Source organism: Onychostoma macrolepis, chromosome 18, assembly GCF_012432095.1.
Source record: "Onychostoma macrolepis isolate SWU-2019 chromosome 18, ASM1243209v1, whole genome shotgun sequence".
Classification (NCBI taxonomy): Eukaryota; Metazoa; Chordata; class Actinopteri; order Cypriniformes; family Cyprinidae; genus Onychostoma; species Onychostoma macrolepis.
This window is the reverse complement of record NC_081172.1, coordinates 26,727,117-26,745,786: the sequence shown is the minus strand read 5'-3', so window position 1 is coordinate 26,745,786 and position 18,670 is coordinate 26,727,117.

Here is an 18,670-nt window from a genome sequence, read left to right as displayed (position 1 = left end):
CCATAAATCTTGTGCGCTAAATCAGATAAGTTCTTCAATTTACAACATTCAAACACACCACCTTGTAATCTGTTACAAGACACAACAACCAGTGATATTTGATATTATTAAGGTCAAACATGTGCATTGCTTTCACATTATCTAAAAACCCTTGTGAAAAAAATACACTTTAGCATACTTTTAGATTTGAAGTACACTACAAATGCATATTATTTTTCACATACACTGACTACATAGTAACGACTAATCTATGGCTGATAAAACTGAGTATTAATGTTAATATCCAAGTAGGGAGGTTCTTCGTAAATCAAACATAATTTCAGAAACATACTTTTGGATCAAAGATGATATATCATAATAAAACATAAGCCTAACTGTCATGATATATATATCCCCATCATATTTCTTATCCTTGGTGACAACTACCACTGTGCAGCCAAGAATTTCTGTTCTAGGTTTTTAATAGAGTTTTTTTTTTTAGATTTGTGTAACATGAGGAGGAAGTAAATGCTTTAGTTTAGTGGTTTTCCACAATGCCTTCAAATGCATAAAACAACACGATCCACCTCCAAGGCTAACAGCTTGTCTGGTTAAAAGAATGTTATGTAAAAGTTGTAAGAATGACTAACGAAATGCTGCAGCGATCCAGCTCCTAATGGCTGCATTGATTGATTCGTATTTTCATGTTCAGTAAGGAGACACAGTTATGAGTTTGTTCCCCCACGGGTCTGAAGCTGAAGACCAGGAAGAGTTTGTGGATTTGAGGTTTTGAGAACCCCTCTGACCCACACTCCCCTGTGTTTCCAGGCCTTTGTTTTTTTTTTTGAGCCCTGTGAAAGGAAACACTGGATAAATTATCAGCCGTTCTGAAGGCGACCTTGTTCTTCAGAAAAAGGGGTGAAAAAGTGAACCTAGTGATATTTCCTCAAGCATTTTTATTCACCCTTTAACACTGGTTCTGGTGGATAAATGAAGGGGGGTCCAAACAAGTGTGTGTGCAGAAGTTACTGTCAGTCCACTCAGTTTAGCATGTCTCATTTGCTGTATGATTGATGGCATCATCGGTGTGTGTGTGTGTGTGTGTGTGTGTGTGTGTGTGTGTGCAATCTTACAGCATGCTCAGGGGCCCTGGTGGCAAACACATGTGCCATGTAACAAAAACACAAGCCTCACTCTCTTGCTATTGAAATCAAGATATGTACAAGAAGTGCTGGGCACCATATTTCTTTAAACTGCATAGTTACTGTCTGAAAATATGCTTAAGTATAGGATGTCTGTACTTTATGCTGTAGTTGCTATTTCAAACACACTAAGGTATTCTGAGTGGCTAAAAGGGTGCTTGCAAGGTGTGTGTTTGCAAGGGTGTTTTGGGTGGGAGTCCTGGTGTTTCTATTTCAAACATTCTAGGGTGCTCTGACTGATTGAAAAGGTGTTGCTATGTGGTTGCTAGGGTGTTTTTGTTTGGTTGCTGGTGTGTTGCTATTTCAAACACACTAGGGTATTCTGAATGGTTAAAATGATGTTGCTATTTGGTTGCTAGGGTGTTTTTGGGTGGTGGCCAGGGTGTTTCTATGTCAACCACACTAGGGTGTTCTGACTGATTAAAAAGTTGTTTCTGTGTGGTTGCTAGGGTGTTTTTGGGTGGTTGTCCGGGTGTTGCTATTTCAAACACGCTAGGGTATGAGTGATTGAAAGGGTGCTACTATATGGTTTCTGGGGTGTTTAGGGTGATTGCCAGGATGTTGCTATTTCAACCACACTAGGGTGTTCTGAGTGGTTAAAAGGGTGTTGCTATGTGGTTTCTATGGTGTTTTTTTTGTGATTGCCAGTGTGTTGCTATTTCAACCACGCGAATTTCGGTAAAAAGTGATTACAGAGAACGGTTGAATACACAAATTAAAATGCTACTTTTAAATGTTACTTTTTTTTTTCTAAAATGCTTGTTAAATGAGTTTAAATGTATGTAATATTGTAAACTATGCTGCATTTACCCAAATAAATTCAATTTGTCTTGTATTTTGTCCATCTTTTGATTATTGCTGTTGCCTCTAGTAATTCTGTGTGATTTTCTTTTTTTTTTTTTTTTTAATTACCAGCCCATTTTAAGCCAGCAATATAATAATTTTTAAACAATAGTTGACTTAAATAAAACAACCCAGCGTGGTGGGTAAAAACATTTAACCCAACCAGCTGGGTCAAAATAACCCAGCATGTCTTCTGTCCCATATTTACCCAGCGCTGGGTTGCCAAATAAACCAAGTTGGGTTGTTTTTAACCCAGCATTTTATAGAGTGTAGGGTGTTCTGGGTGGTTGCCAGGGAGCTGTTATGTTAACCACACTACAGTGTTCTGAGTGTTTGAAAGGGTAGTGCTATGCTTTTGGGTGGTTGCCAGTTTGTTACTTATATCAACCACATTAAAGTGTTCTGAGCTGTTGACAGGGCATTATTATGTGGTCGCTAAAATGTTCTGAGTGGTTGGTAGGGCATTGCTATGCACTTGCTTGTTCTCTGTGGTCACCATAGTGTTGTTTTTTGGATTCTAAGGAGTTCAACATGGTTAGCAAATGTGGTTGCAATGATGCTCTGAATGGTTTCTAGAACATTTTTCTAGGCTAAGTCGTTTGGGGTGTTTGCTGGGGTGTTGCTATGCAGTGTCTTAGGTGTCCTGGGGGTTGGTAGGGAGTTGCTATGTGATTTCTAGTGGCTGATCTTTTCAATGTTGCATCATTATAGTGCCACGCAGACATGTGCTGTCTGTCTCGGTGTTTAATATAGTTATTGCTCACCGAATGGATCCTGTACTGACAGCATAAAGAGCCTTTAACACTGACACCTCTCCTGGCCTGTGATGCAGGTTAACAGCAACTCTCTGGATCTGTCTAAAGGGGCCATTTGTCATTCAGTAACTGAGCGCCAGTCCTCTCCGTTGGGCCCCATGTCGGGATGTCTTCCCCTTGGGCCACCTGACTCTCCCATCCATCCACACGTTATTAATAGGCCTTGCATGGCTCGACAGAAGCGCTAACAATCCGTCGGGGGTGGGGTGTGTGTGTGATAGTAAGACTACATACAGGGGTCTTACTTGGAGGGCTGGGGTACATCATGGGTTCAGGTGTGTGTATGTGTGTTTGGATGGGGTCGTTTATTTTAAACTTTCTGTGAAGATAGCCACCGTCACACAGCATGTGTCCTCTAATCGTCCCAAGGCAACTGTCTGTACACTACGTATTACGTTCACAATGAACTGTCTGCACACTTCACCCCCAAATCTTTATATTCTGATTATCTACACATGGCTTGTGTTCTTTTTTCGAAGTATATACACTGTCGATCGAAAGTTTGGGATCAGTACGTTTTTTTATGTTTTTAAAAGAAGTTTCTTATATGCTCATCAAGGCTGCATTTATTTGATTAGCAATACAGAAAAGAGAGTAATATTGTGAAATGTTTTTACAATAATGTAACAATAATGGTTTTCTATTTTAATATTCTTTAAAATATTGTTTATGTCTGATGCAAAACTGAATTTTCATCAGCCATTACTCCAGTCTTCAGTGTCACATGATCCTTCACACTACCGCACAGAAGTTTGGGGTCAGTATGTTTTTTTTTTAAAGAAATAATATTTTTATTCAACAAGGCTGTGTCAAATTGATAAAAAGTGATCAAATTAAAGACATATTGTTAGAAAAGATTTCTATTTTGAAAAAAAATGCTGTTCTTTTTAACTTTTTAAGCAGCACAACTGTTTCATACACTGATAATAAATCAGCATATTAGAATGATTTCTGAAGGATCATATGACACTGAAGACTATAATGGCTGATGAAAATTCAGCTTTGCATCACAAAATTAAATTGTGTTTTAAAGTGTATTAAAATAGAAAAACATTATTGTAAACTGTAAACATATTTCACAATACTACAGTTATTTCCCCGGTATTTTTTTAATCAAATAAATGCAGCCTTGATGAGCAGAAGAGACTTCTTTAAAAAAAACATTAAAAATCCCAAACTTTTGAACGCTAGTGTACACAGTTCAACAGCTTAGGAACAGTTGTTTTTTTTTTTTTTTTTTATACTTTTATTCCACAAGGATGCATTAAATTGATCAAAAGTTATAGTAAAGACTTTTTTGTTACAGAAGATTTTAATTTCAAATAAATACTGTTCTATTAATTTTCTATTAATCAAAGATTCTTGAAAAATGCATCACATTACATATCAAAATATGTATCACAGTTTCCACAAACACAAAAAAATATATAAATAAATACATTTTAGGCAGCAAAAAGTTTTTTCAATGTTGATAATAATAAGAAATGTTCCTAAAAGCATATTATAATGATCTCTGAAGGATCACGTGACACTGGAGTAATTGATGGAGTAATTGATGATAAAAAATTGTTTGTTTTGTTTTTTTCTCACCTATTTTATCATCTGCCAGGTGAAAAATTGTAGATCCTGGCACTGGTTGAAGCAATGCTACAAGGCCAGTCTGAAACAGAGAAATATTTTCATAATGCTACATATACTGTAATGAAGTCGTTGAAAGGTAGTACAAAAGCTGGGATAGGAGAGAAGGACATTTTAAAAAGAACCCAAAAACAGAAATGTATGCATACAAGAAAAATGACAGTCGAGAGAGTGTGTCCACTGTTTTTGTTTTCCCATGTCTGCTGCTATTTCTGTCTTATTAATAAGTCTCTCGTGCATGACAGCGGTGGGGAATTGAAATGTGGGTGTGAGAGTGTGTGACAGACAAAACACAGATAGTACAGTGTGTTTGCGTCTCTAATGTGTGTGCGTGAGTTCTTATGCGCCAGGTGCTGATGGCTGCTGGGAGGGCAGGGATGAACAGCATGTGTTAACTGAGATGATTGGGCCGTTATTCATGTGATCGCTGAGTAGATGATTTATGCTGGAGTCTCAAAGCTGAGATCATCCCCTCTCTAATATGAAACGCTGATCAAAGGAGCTGATGGAAAGACTAGACGAGTAAGAGGGAGAGAACTAGAGAGATTTTTCCACCGTAGTCAAAGGATGCATCAGGTTGGCACTTGGTAATCACTATCATATTACTTTAGGATTGCTATGAAAATATGATAATTCAAATATCTCAAATCACCCAAAATGTAAAAAAAATTTTTTTTTTTTCAAATTTAGTCTATCATTCCAATTTGTCTGATAACATTATCACACATTCTCACACAAAATGCAAGAAAAGAATTGTGTAATTTATAGATTTTTAAAAAAAGAAAAAAAGAAAAATGGATCATGCTTTTGAACTGATTCAGAATAAATCTCAAACAAGATTCCAAGTGTATATTTTCATAAATAATTTAAAAGTAACACTTTACAATTTTTAACACATTATTACTAATTAACGAAAACATTACTACAAAAATTGTCTCCTGTTAATATTAAATAATGGGCTATAACATGAACTTACAACAGAACAGTTGTAGTTAACTAACTTTAAGAATGATTCATAAATACTGTAACAAATGTATTATTATTTATAGTTCTTTTTAGTTAAAACATTACCTAACATTAACTCATTGGGCCTTAATCAGTACAAGCTATACGCAGTTTACATAGGGAACCAATAATCAACTTTTAATCATTAAAACCATTTAAAAAATGGTTTTCTGTAGTGTGTTTTGGGACATATTCCATTAGGATTTATTGGTTTTAACAAGCCACCAATAGAAGGTGAATAAATTACCAGTAGAGACCCACAGTCCAGTACAGTTTCCATTAAAACCAATACAAGTCCCATTATAACCAGTAAAACCATTACAAATTTTGTGATGGTGTCTATTGTTTTTTTTTTTTCAACATTACATGTTATTACAAATGCCTGCAAAGGGAGCCAAAGGCCTGGTAATTGCTGCTAAAAGATTTGCATAACACCGCCCAAATGTATACACAAAGAAAGAGGGCGTGATTTTTATTCTCGCTGTAGTACTGTTGCTGCCACCGGCGCCATGTCCTGGAGACGCTGTGTTTCGTTGTGAAAGCAAAAGTACTTTGTTTGGGCTTCCAAAAGAGGGCACAATTAGAAATCAGTGGTTAAGTTGTTTTTACAGCACTGTTTCAGAACAGTTGAACCCAAATATTAGAGTGTGTGCAGCGCATTTTACGGAGGACTATTTCCTGAACCTGGGAGAGTAGCCTACAATGCCAGCTGTGCTGTTTCTATAAAGTGGGGCAAATCCAACTTTGCAAGGACAGTCTGGCGCTTCTGACTCACAGCTTGTAAGTATGTTTTCATATTTAAAGAATTTGCCACTGATGATTCAAATGCGAGTTTTGAGCATTGTAGAGTAGCGCTTGTTGTTTGTCGTTTCTCTGATCACAAATGCAGACATGGTCATTTTTACGCGGCATGATGCGACATGTAAAAAGACAGTATGATTCATTATAATCAGTAATTATGTCCCCACTGGATGCAACAAATGCCTAATTTATAATGGGTTTTTATTGTTTTTGTCTCGTCGCACCGGAACACGGCATCACAATACAGTAAGGGGCGTAACATTTCCGTTACATGCTTGAGGTATTCGGCCAATCACAACGCACTGGATAGCTGGCAAATCAGAGCACACCTCGCTTCTCAGAACGATGAGATTTGTAAAAATCTACGCATTTCAGAAAGGTGGAGAATAGAGGAGCAACAATAATGTACAGTATGTGGAAAATAATGTGTTTTTTTAACCTTAAACCACAAACACATTGCATTACACCAAATACACAAAATAATGTTCTTTTTAGCAACGTCGTATGACACCTTTAATTCAAATATACACTTAATCTTTAATTTTTGGATACCTTTTTGCTATAGATGACACAAAAATGTGGACATCACAACCCTTACAAATATTAACCATGGTTTTATCGTAGTAAAACTGCTTAATTTTCTTTTGCGTGATTTCTGAATGCTTGAGACAATAAAATCAATCAGACAACTGTATTAATAAAATAATAGCCTTAGGGCTACAGTTGTAATTTGTAAATTTATTTATTTACTTTTATATTTTATTAAAGTTCTATTTTGACCCCTTTAGTAGGTGTTTTTTTTTTTTTACTTCCATAATATTTGAGGGAGGGGGCACAACAATACAATCCTGCTTAGGGCACCCATTTGGCCAACAGCAGCCCTGGAAGTGTTACCATTTTAACATTACAACATTTAACATTAAAAGAGCAGAAAAAATTAAAAGCCAAAAACCACAACACAGCACTTAAACAAATCAGTTTATCAAACTGACGTAAATTGTAATTAACAGCACAACCTTCCCTTAAGCTCAAGTAATATGATCCATTTGCAGTAAACACATCTCTAAGGTATAGTTCACCCAAAAATGAAAACCCTAATGATGTTTGAAACGTGTATGAGTTTCTTTCTTGTGCTGAACACAAAAGAAGATACTTTGAAAAATCTTGGGAAACAAACAGTTGCCGTATAGCCACTGACTGTCCTCGTATTGAAAAAATACTATAGAACTCAATAGCTACCGGCAACTGTCTAGTTACCAACACTTGAGGGTGAGTAAATGATGACAGAATTAAAATTTTTGGGTGAACTATCCCTTTAATGGAAGGAGTATGCTACATAAGGCTCAAACATGAACCTGTGGAAAAACCACCCCAGAATGGTCAGTATCTCCAGGTATACCTTTAAAATCATATGTGACCCTGGAGCACAAAACCAATCATACAGCACCGGGTATATTTGTAGCAATAGCCAACAATACATTGTACGAGTTTTCTTTTATGACAAAAATCATTAGGATATTAACTAAAGATCATGTTCCATGAAGATATTTTGTCAATTTCCTACCATAAATATATCAAAACTTAATTTTTGATTAGTAATATGCATTGCTAAGAACTTCATTTGGACAAATTTAAAGGCGATTTTCTCAATATTTTGATTTGTTTGCACCCTCAGATTCAGATATTCAAATAGTTGCATCTCTACCAAACCAGAGATCAATAACAAACCATACATCAATTAAAAGCTTATTTATTCAGCTTTTAGATGATTTATAAATCTCAATTTCCAAAAATTGACCCATATGACTGGTTTTGTGGTCCAGGGTCACATCAACCCTACAAATTACCCCTAAACACATTTATTATTATAGTCATATATATAGGCTACTGTACTGTAAATACGTGGCACTTACCATTGGTTAGACAGAGCCAGCCATCCACGTGTCCAGCTACAGTAGTGCGGATTTCCATTACATTGATCCCACTGGGAGGTTAAAAGCAGTTGTGTGTTTGCCCAGAAAGTTCAGCTTTGCAAAACAAAGAGGTGAAAGCTCAGTGCACTGCCATAAACACACACTCACTCTCATTTGTTCGGTTCATTGTCTTCAGTTTACTTTCTCCTACCATAGAGATCTCAGTTATTAATATTTATATATGGCTACCAAATATATACAGTATATATATATATATATATATATATATATATCGTTGACTCTTTGTTAATACTCATAGGTGTATGAACAGACATATTGTGGCAAATTTATTCCGAACTCAAACTCCTGTTTTCCATTTACTTTTTAAAACATTCCAACTAAATATTAGCTTTTAAATCATTTACCATCCAAGGAATCCCTTCACCCTTAAGTACAAATTTGAGGGAAGAGGAGGTGTGGAATGGTATTTCTCTGTTTATCTTCTACAGAAGCTGGAGAACACTATTTATCTCTCTCTCTTTTCCTCCTTCTCTGGCTTCTAAATACACATCACAAAGAAACCGATCCCTTATCAGCACACAACCCTAAAGAGTGACAGACGCAGTGCAAACACACTCATGCTGAGGAGCAAACTTCCCCATCAGTGAACTGCAGCCAGATCTGGATTTCCTTCTAATTATCCTAGAAATATAAGGAATGTCTTGCTCTGAAATATATCAGTACTGGTGGTGTCCAAAAACAGCAGGTTCATTGAATTGGAAAATTCTATTTGTAAACATTCCAAATTGGCTTCACTTGACACCAAAAGAATCTCTGTTGGTATCTTACCAGGAATAGTTCGACCAAATATGTTGCCAATATTTACTCACCATCATTCAGTTCCAAAACTGTGACTGTGGAACAGAATAATATTGCAAAATGTTGTGAAAAGCATCAACATATGTTTAGAAAGATTACAAAAATAAATAATAAAAAATATACTTATATAAAAAAGAATATATAAACTATACTACAATGCAATTAGCTGAACATTAGTGCTTTTACTAAAGCTGGAATTAAGTACATTTTTACATGTAATATCTTAGTAAACACGTCTACTTTCTCTGAAATATGTTTTTATACTGCCAATGCATTTATGGTAAAATAAAATATACTTTGAAATGATATTGTGTATTTAAATATATTTGTGAATATCATTTTTGTAATGAAGTTGCAATTTAGTGCATTTAAAATAAATTAACTTTAAATGTAATAGCAAAAAAACAGACTAAAGTTAAAATTATAATCAAGTGCTTTGCATGTGCTTTAGTATGTTAGTCAACACATCAAAATAATTAAAGCATGGCAAAAAGTTATTAAAACATAATGATTTTTTTCAAATAATACTTTAAATTTGACAAAATTACAAATTTCACTTTTTAAAAGTGCTAAGAAACAGTAATGAAAGGTGTATCCCTTTAAGTACATTTATTTCATATTTACTATTCATATTTCATCTTTATTATTATATTAAGTATAGTAAGTGCACATTGAATATTTAAGCACACTTCTTTTTCACAAGGGTCTGCGCTTTGCCATATAGTTAAAGTGGATGGGGACTGAGTCTGTCAAGCTTTTTAAAAATATCATTTTGCTGTGAAAATAACAACAATGATGTTGTTGCTGTTTCAAAATAAATACATCCCACAATCCTTTCCTCTCTGCCACCAGCTTTGGAACGAAACTTCCTTGACGTTCACCTGGAAACATGTCACCGCATCCAGACTACACAGTTTATACTGCAGGACAGTGTGACTGGAGCGCAGGCAATTACATAACGCTAGGCCAAACAGTGTTAGCATTGTGCTTTGTGAGTGAGTGTGTGTTGACTCCAGATGTGAGAGAGCAGTTCTCCTGTTACACTCAGTTTTAATCACGGTAATCCATCAGGTCTTGCCACACTCCTCCACGCGTTGTCTTACTGTGTAAGAGAGAGAAAGAGACATATAATCATATGGGACAGGATGCAATTACAAAGACACCTCTATTGTCTTAGTTTTTGCATGTGACACCTGAACAGCAGTGAAATCAAATCTCTGTTTTTTTTTGTTGACAGAGTGAAATCATAGCTGACTTAAATATGAATACTGCCTTTTATTTATGGGAATTGATGCAGTGGAGCTGTGACGAAGACATATCTGCTGGTACATGTGTTAGTGTCTCTATTTTGGCATATATGAGTGAATCTCACAAAACCTGTCACCCTCACATTTTACCCCAGAATATATATATATATATATATATATATATATATACACACACACAGTATCTCACAGAAGTGAGTACACCACTCACATTTCATTTCATTTTCATGAGCTCAGAGTACCTTTTGTGAGAATGGTAATATTCAATGACATTAACCTAAACACTGGTTGAAGTAACCTCAGATAAATTATTACTATTATTAATATTTTATGATGTTTGACATTTTGTGCATGTTTGTGAATGTATTAATGTATAAGGTGCAATTCATCAGCTTTGTGTATCTTATAAGAATTAAAATGCATGATTTTGTAAGGTATTCTGTGTAGAAAATTTCAATGTATTTATAATTTTAAGGTATTTTCACAAAATTGTTGTATATTTCATTAAAAGTATTAAAATGTGTCAGTGTTTAGTGTATCATCATTTAATAATTTTTTATTTTGTTTTTGGACAATAGGGAATAAACAATTCAGCAAGGTTGCTTTAGCAATATACATTTACCAATATACATTTTTAAATTAGGTAAAACAAAAAATGTATTCTACTACTATTTAAAAAATTTAATTGGGCCAATAACATGGTTTGGTAAACTAATTTTTTTCCTGATTGGCTCAAAATATTATTTCTCATTGAGCCAATGTTAACAGACTGTTGCCACAACTGATAAAATTCAGTTAGCAGAAATTCATTTTTTATGTTATGTAATTATAAACATCATTGAGAATTATGAGAATGACAAAAAAAAAGATTTGGGGGTAAAATGTGCTTAATTGCAAGAAAATGCAAGAAAATTATTTTTTTAAATTCTTGAAATACGCTTAATTTTCCTTTTGCAAAATATACACTGTCAAAAAAGATTTCTCAAAGTTGTGTATAAAACAAAGATTACTGGAGTTTTATGACAAAATATTTATGTTCAAAAGTTCAATTCAGTGTGTTACTTGCCTTTTTTGGTGGAGGGGGTGATATAGGACCTGGACAATTTTTTGATAGGTGTCATAAGATTCATATTTGAACATATTCGTAGGAGCTAATGTTTTTGCTCTTTCATTTCTTTTAAAGAGAACTCCTATTACTTTCTACGCCCATTTGTCCTTTTAAAAAATTCACTATGAACTCATTTTCAACTCCATTTGAGTGCATTTTAAGGAGCTTTCAGAAATAATCTGTCCCCTTTGTTTCTCTTTCCTCTATAAATATTCTATCCTCTCCTGCACATTTGAATTTGGCTGGTGGTGTGCAATAACTATGGTAATCACACCATTTATTTCAATGTGTAAATATCCTTTTTTTTTTTTTTTTTTTTTCAAAAGAAGATTATGTTAAAGATTTAAACATCCCACAGAGCACATGCCAATATGTTTCTTCTACTCAGTTTCAAAATAAACTTAATATCAGTGTATATATATATATATATATATATATATATATATATATATACTGTATATTAAGAGCAAACTGAATGTTTTCAGACACTAATTTTCATTGAATGAAAATATATTGTAGATATATTGTAGTTTAAATTTATATTAAATGCAGTTAGCTGAACTTTATAAGGCTGTTTGTGACCCACTGAAGTAGGGTCTTTATATGTAATATGTTGGACAATTTAGTACTCAAGTGTCAAGCAGGGCCACTGCTGGCTAAATGGGTGCCCCAAGCAGGATTGTATTGTTGTGCCCCCTCCCTCAAATATTATGAAAGTAAAAATAAAAATAAAAACCACCTACTATAGGGGTCAAAATACAACTTTAATAAAATATAAAAGTAAATAAATAAATTTGTAATTAAATTGTATTATTTACAAATTACAATTGTAGCTCTAGACAGTTACCTATGGCAGTAATACAGTTGTCTGATTGATTTTATAGTCTCAGAAATCATGCAAAAGAAAATTAAGCAGTTTTACTATGAAAACCGTGGTTAATTTTTGTAAGGGTTGTGATGTCCACATGTTTTTTGTTGAAGAAATTATAGAGGCTGTGTCATCTATAGCAAAAAGTTGGCCAAAAATGAAAGATAAAGTGGATATTTGAACTAAATGTCAATAGCCTATTAAACAAGGATATGGTCGTCCTGTAAGTGTAACAGCAGCAATTACCAGGCCTTTGGCTCCCTTTGCAGGCATTTGTAATAACATGTAATGTTGGAAAAAAAAAAAAAAAACAATAGACACCATCACAAAATTTGTAATGGTTTTACTGGTTATAATGGGACTTGTATTGGTTTTAATGGAAACTGTAATGGACTGTGGGTGTCACGGTGCACACAGCAGGGAGGAACGAGGAACACGGAGAAGAGGAGTAACTTCAAAATAACAGTCTTTAATAAACTCAAGTGGAGCAGACACACAGGAACAACCAGTAGACCAGACCAAAACGAACTGAACGGGCAGGAACTAATATACATTGGATAATTATACACACCTGAACTGAATAAACTAATAATCACACTGAACAAGGACAGGAACATGACCAAATATAGATACATGAGGGTGGCACAACACACAACAGAGGACTGACAGTGGCCCTGCATCCCAATGTTCATATATCCATCCTAAATAGTATGTGAGATTACAATAAGTGTGTCCCAAAGCATAGTATGTTGAAAAGAGTAAGTCCCCGGATGGTCTACTATTTCAGGTCGATTTTTGAAGTGTGGATCCGTGCACACTCTAATGGCTAAAATTGCCCACAATCCATTGCGCTTTGGCGAAGGATTCGGTCCAGAACTACAAACACGAATAAAAAGCGTTGGTTGATGCGCGCGAGCAACTGTTAGGTGCGTTCAAGTCAATGTCGGATACATTGTATTTACGAGTTGAACGCACATGAACGCCACCACAAAGTCGTTATTACGAGTGGGAAACTCGAATTTTCTTTAAGCCCGTCGGAAAACATGTCGGATGCAATGGACGCAGCCAAAGACTAAAGATATGCAGCGTCGGTAAAGTTGTTAAAATGAATACAATTATTATTTTTTGTAATGAATATAATGAAAACTATATAAGTTACATATACAAAATATTATATTAATGTATAATTATAATAGAATATATAATTATTCGGTTTACATCACCTTCATAAATTAAATAAAAAAGGAAAAAGAAAAACACAATGATGCACATTCTTCTTTCAATATTTTGTAGATGTAGAGTTAAAAAAATAATTGTGTAGAAAAGTTAAATCGCCATCTTTTTCCGACCAAAGTGACTTGAACGCAACCGACATCGTAATAACGACTTGTCAACTCGTAAGTACGAACGTCCCAGGAGCACTTGAATGCAGCAGTAGAGGTTGACAAAAAGGGCTTTGAGTTACCAATAATCAACATTTAACCTGGTAAAAACTATTTATTTATTTTTATCCGTGTTATATTTCATCTGCGACAGCAATGTGAACTTTTATAAACATCCATTTGGTCGTTACCTTTTAAATGCATCATTATGCAGAAAATATGAGCAGAGTTCTCCGCATGAAAGATCCGCTACTGGCAGATCATCGAGCTACTTTTTTTTTCTCCAATACGTTAGGAAGTTAAATGAAATGTGGAGGATGTTAACAGTGACAAGATGATTGACAGGCCAGTTCACAGTGACAGGGTGCGTGTAACAGGTGCGACGGAGCGGTCCGTTAAACACGCAGCTGTGTGATGTGATAGTATGTCCCAAAGCTTGCCTACTCTTCTACTACACACTCAAAACTGTGTACTTTTTCTTCACCAAAAGAGTACATACTTTAAGGGCGTAGTATAAGTAGGCACATTGGCACGCAGCACATGTCTCTACTGGTAATTTATTCACCTTCTATTGGTGGCTTGTTAAAACCAATAAAACCTAATGGAATATGTCCCAAAACACACTACAGAAAACCATTTTTTAATGGTTTTAATGGTTAAAAGTTGATGGTTTGTAATGGTAGTTGATGGTTGATGGTCAGTCAACCATCAACCATCAGGTAGTTGATGGTTGGTAGTTGATGGTTGATGGTCAGTCAGTCCGTATCGGCCGCAACACCTCGAGCACTACCACACTGAGCACAGGGGCCCCACAAGGCTGTGTGCTCAGCCCGCTGCTCTTCACGCTGCTGACCCACGACTGCACTGCCAAGTCCAGCTCCAACCACATCATCAAGTTTGCTGATGACACAACTGTGGTAGGCCTCATCAGCAACAACGATGAAACGCACTACAGAGAGGAAGTGGCACAGCTGGCTGAATGGTGTGGTGCTAACAACCTGTCCCTCAATGTGGGTAAGACAAAAGAGGTTGTGATGGACTTCAGGAGAAACTCTGTTGACCACCCCCCACTGACCATCGACGGCTCAACCGTGGAGAGTCGGTAGCACTAAATTCCTGGGGGTGCACATCACAAAGGATCTCACCTGGACCACCAACGTCACGTCACTCAACAAGAAGGGACAACAGCGCCTCTACTTTCTCCGTCGGCTGAAAAGGGCAAGTCTCCCTCCACCCATCCTCACCACCTTTACAGGGGCACCATTGAGAGTGTGCTGACACACAGGAACAACCAGTAGACCAGACCAAAACGAACTGAACGGGCAGGAACTAATATACATTGGATAATTATACACACCTGAACTGAATAAACTAATAATCACACTGAACAAGGACAGGAACATGACCAAATATAGATACATGAGGGTGGCACAACACACAACAGAGGACTGACAGTGGCCCTGCATCCCAATGTTCATATATCCATCCTAAATAGTATGTGAGATTACAATAAGTGTGTCCCAAAGCATAGTATGTTGAAAAGAGTAAGTCCCCGGATGGTCTACTATTTCAGGTCGATTTTTGAAGTGTGGATCCGTGCACACTCTAATGGCTAAAATTGCCCACAATCCATTGCGCTTTGGCGAAGGATTCGGTCCAGAACTACAAACACGAATAAAAAGCGTTGGTTGATGCGCGCGAGCAACTGTTAGGTGCGTTCAAGTCAATGTCGGATACATTGTATTTACGAGTTGAACGCACATGAACGCCACCACAAAGTCGTTATTACGAGTGGGAAACTCGGAATTTTCTTTAAGCCCCGTCGGAAAACATGTCGGATGCAATGGACGCAGCCAAAGACTAAAGATATGCAGCGTCGGTAAAGTTGTTAAAATGAATAAAATTATTATTTTTTGTAATGAATATAATGAAAACTATATAAGTTACATATACAAAATATTATATTAATGTATAATTATAATAGAATATATAATTATTCGGTTTACATCACCTTCATAAATTAAATAAAAAAGGAAAAAAGAAAAAACACAATGATGCACATTCTTCTTTCAATATTTTGTAGATGTAGAGTTAAAAAAATAATTGTGTAGAAAAGTTAAATCGCCATCTTTTTCCGACCAAAGTGACTTGAACGCAACCGACATCGTAATAACTACTTGTCAACTCGTAAGTACGAACGTCCCAGGAGCACTTGAATGCAGCAGTAGAGGTTGACAAAAAGGGGTTTGAGTTACCAATAATCAACATTTAACCTGGTAAAAACTATTTATTTATTTTTATCCTTGTTATATTTCATCTGCGACAGCAATGTGAACTTTTATAAACATCCATTTGGTCGTTACCTTTTAAATGCATCATTATGCAGAAAATATGAGCAGAGTTCTCCGCATGAAAGATCCGCTACTGGCAGATCATCGAGCTACTTTTTTTTTCTCCAATACGTTAGGAAGTTAAATGAAATGTGGAGGATGTTAACAGTGACAAGATGATTGACAGGCCAGTTCACAGTGACAGTGTGCGTGTAACAGGTGCGACGGAGCGGTCCGTTAAACACGCAGCTGTGTGATGTGATAGTATGTCCCAAAGCTTGCCTACTCTTCTACTACACACTCAAAACTGTGTACTTTTTCTTCACCAAAAGAGTACATACTTTAAGGGCGTAGTATAAGTAGGCACATTGGCACGCAGCACATGTCTCTACTGGTAATTTATTCACCTTCTATTGGTGGCTTGTTAAAACCAATAAAACCTAATGGAATATGTCCCAAAACACACTACAGAAAACCATTTTTTAATGGTTTTAATGGTTAAAAGTTGATGGTTTGTAATGGTATTTGTGATTTATTTGTGATGGTATTAGGATTTTCTGTGATGGTTCTAATGTTTTTTTTTGTTTTTGTTTTTCAGCAGGGTTGCCTCATTGTGTAATGTAATGCATTTTAAGTCATTTTAAAGGCTGTTGTTGGCTTAGGTTTGTTTTATTACCACAAAAAAAAAAAATTATCTTAATACTTCTTTGTATATTATTATTTGAAGTAACAAAACCATGGTTAATTTGCGGTTACCATGGCTACAAGAACCATGATTTTTTTTTTTTTTTTTTTTTTTTTAAGTGTTAAAACCATGGCTAACTTTCCTAAGTGAACATGGAAACTCGGAGAGAATATTAGATGTGTTGGTGGTGGTTATTACCGACATTAAAACACGTTATTAACCTCAACACCCAAAAAAAGTTTCACAGGATTATGAATGTAGTCTAACGTTACCTGAAAGTAACGCGCGGGCTTCGTTTTCATCTTTTTTTTTCTTTTCTTGGCGCCAGATTGCTGATGTCTTTTCACGGGCATAGTTGTCCATCAGTTATAATCATTTGCATTCAATCATGAGGTGCGAGCGGGCGCGGGCGCGGGCGCGGGAATGGCGCATTAAGGTATTTTTGTTGTTGTTGTTGTTGTTGTTGTACTCTGCATATAGGGAGCAGCGGTAAGAAGCAACATTCATAGTGTACTCTTTAAGTACTCAAGCCCTTTTATTTCATTAATATTATATAATGTGCATGTGCAGTTTTTTAAATATACTTTTGTGCTGTGCTGAAAATTCTTTACCTAATTTGATGTTCCTGGGGGGGAAAAATGACTTTCCTTTAAAAACTGCATGTAGGCTACATCTCTAATTATGCTATATTATCACCAAATCTTGTGTTCTTTGAAGGCTGGTGATTTTTTATTTGAACCACCACAAGTGCAACAATGTAACAAACAATTTTGCAGAATTTGTTATACCCTGTGTAATCAAAGTCAGTCATGGAATAACAATAACTGGCATTTTCAGGTCAAAATAACCAAAACAACTCAAGGGTTAAGATTTTAAGCGCACATTCAAGTGCACATTCAATATTATAAAACACGCTTACATAAGTTAACGCAATGGAAAGGAGCGTGAGTGGCTTCCCATCCGCCTCCCTTCTCTTAACTCCAGCTGATGGCATTGTCCCCATACCTCTCTTATCCCGGGGCAGGCCCTGTTCCTTTCAGACACAGATATCTTACCCTGCCACGTGTCAAACAGCCCGACGCACACTCCACATCAACACCACCCTCAGCGGTCACACTGTGCCTGCAGACAGCATCGGACCTTGTGATTTCCATCGTATTTTAAGAAGCACCCACACTTCCATTATGTCAGCTCTCCAAGAGAGTGTCCATAATAATCGTTCTCTGTTCACGTACAATGCAAACAAGAAAAGTGAATACTGATGACGCATGACTTCCAACCACAGAAAGTGCAGTCCAGTGCAGCGGAGTCACAGGACATGGTGGCCGTTTTGATAAATAGTGACAGCCTAAGTGCTCTGAGCTGCATTAGCTTGAGTGAGAGAGATACCACCATGGCACAGCTAGCCAAACAGGATATGGTGTCATGACATGATCTCACATCACTTTAATTCACAGTTGGGTGAGCTCTAATTAAGGCCTCCATCTGTCACCCGCAATTTGTAAAGTCTTTAGGCAAGTCGCCCTGCTTCTCAATTAGATCGGTTTTGGAGCGGTGTCTGAGTCTGGTGGGGATGTTTTTAGAGACGCATTCTGTGTCAGTCGGGAACACAGAGGTATGTCTGAGTGGTCAGATAAGATTAAAATGTTTCTGATAGGTGGCGCGCAAACATGGAGAGTTCTGTTACCTGATAAAAATCTCATATCAGTCCTTGGGAGGCTCCATACACAGACGGAGAGAGCGTGTGGCACCTGAGAGGACCCTGCACTCTCAAAATGTGTTTGTTTTCTCTGTCAAGCTTTAAATAATGTACTGATTAGTAAAATGTTCCTGTAGCTTAAAGGAATAGTTCATCTGAAAATGAAAATTTGTTGAAAATGTACTCACCCTCAGGCTGTCCAAGATGTAAATGAATTAGTTTTTCATCCGAACAGATTTGGAGAAATTTAGCATTACA